Source organism: Austrofundulus limnaeus, unplaced genomic scaffold (assembly GCF_001266775.1).
Source record: "Austrofundulus limnaeus strain Quisiro unplaced genomic scaffold, Austrofundulus_limnaeus-1.0 Scaffold317, whole genome shotgun sequence".
In the NCBI taxonomy this organism is placed as follows: domain Eukaryota; kingdom Metazoa; phylum Chordata; class Actinopteri; order Cyprinodontiformes; family Rivulidae; genus Austrofundulus; species Austrofundulus limnaeus.
The window spans coordinates 636067-637806 of record NW_013952719.1 but is presented as its reverse complement, the minus strand read 5'-3'; the positions used below and the strand labels follow the sequence as shown (position 1 = coordinate 637806).

General features: G+C 39.0%; 1 protein-coding gene across 1 annotated transcript in view; it reads left to right on the top strand.

Moving 5' to 3' along the window:
• The window catches only part of LOC106527247 (ETS-related transcription factor Elf-2), a gene marked incomplete at both ends in the record, with an annotated part of 10619 nt that overhangs the window by 3381 nt on the left and 5498 nt on the right, over window positions 1-1740 (top strand).

Here is a 1740-nt window from a genome sequence, read left to right as displayed (position 1 = left end):
GACCTGTCCAGGTCTACCTGTGACAGTCTGAGACCTGTCCAGGTCTACCTGTAACGGTCTGACACCTGTCCAGGTCTACCTGTAACGGTCTGACACCTGTCCAGGTCTACCTGTAACGGTCTGACACCTGTCCAGGTCTACCTGTGACGGCCCTGTCCAGGTCTACCTGTGACGGCCCTGTCCAGGTGTCCCCCCACCTCAGGAGATGAACTCAGCTCAGAGCAGAGAATGGATGGATGTAGGCTGATGGTGTTCCAGCACCGTGCTGAAAGTCCTGCTCACCTCCAGGAAATAACATAATAAACAAGGCTCGCCCAGTCAGAGGTTTACCAACGTTTCTCTGGACCTATCAGAGGTGCAGCTGCCTCTTTAAACTCTAGTTAACTGGCCAATCAGAAATCAGGTGGAGGCGGGACTTGGATATCAACACTTRGATTCAGATCCACCAGAAGAAGTTGAGCAGTGCTCAGAATCAATGCATTTATTTCATCAGTTATATACTTTATTATCATTAAAAAGAGGCCATTTGGGGATTTTAATGAGCAACTTTATAATTTATAAATCTATATTTGGAATCAAACTTTTATAAAAAGTGTAATGCATTTACAGCCTTCACATAGATTCTGTTGGTTTTCTTTGTCCACTTTGTATTATTATCAGTCATGGTTTTTAATGTCAAGTATTTTCACTCCCAGAAAGTCCCTAAGTTGTTCCTTTTTAAACATAAAAACCTTCATAATGTGCACGTTGATGCTCAGTGTTAGGCTGATAGTGCAAAGATAATTTTACAGTTGTGTTGTAAAATTCAAAAGGATGATAATTAAATAATATATCACCATTACATTATTTTCGTCTGTACAAAATGGCTTGAAACTGCATTTTCCTTAATATGCTTGACTGATAGATATGTGTTTTTGTAGTAATATGCTGGTATTATCAGTGTATACGCAGACAGAAATGGGATATTGTGCGGTAGAAAAATGTTCAGGCTTGGGTTTTTTCTGCTGTGAGATGCAGAGGTAGACATAAGGATATTTTTCAGGTTGTCCACAAAACATTTAGGTTGTCCAAAAGAATCTGAAGAAAAATGTAATTTAACAAGTATATTGTTGTGTAGACAAAGTTTATTATATGTAATTGTTGTCAGTCAGGTTGACAGGATCTGTGTGAATAAAACTTCCTCATTCTCTTCTTTGAAATAAAGTATTTAAGGCTCAGGGAGTAAAGCAGCAACAATGTTACTAATAAAATCTAGAGCTTACCAACATTTATAAACTTTCTGCTCATAGGTCAAATATTTTCTCTTAAATAAGAGTATACTGTGTACATGACCTTATTAAAAGTTACAGTTTAGTGTTTTCTTTGGTTTTACCAAGTTTTTTCTCCCTTTCATTTTTATAAATGATGGACAGTCACAGCAGAGAACTTCAGTCAAGGTCTTTTTTTCTTGGTTGTCCACCAGACAACAGGAGACAGGATCTGGTTGTCCCAAATGAAAATAGGTTGACTCAGACAAACTAAACAATGGTTATGTCTACCCCTGGATGATGGATGGATGGATGGATGGATGGATGGATGGATGGATGGTGGATAATGGATGGATGGATGGATGATGGATGGATGAATGGGTGGATGGATGATTGATGAATGGGTGGATGGATGATTGATGAATGGATGGATGGATGAATGGATGGATGAATGGATGAATGATAGATGGATGGATGATGGATGGATGAATGG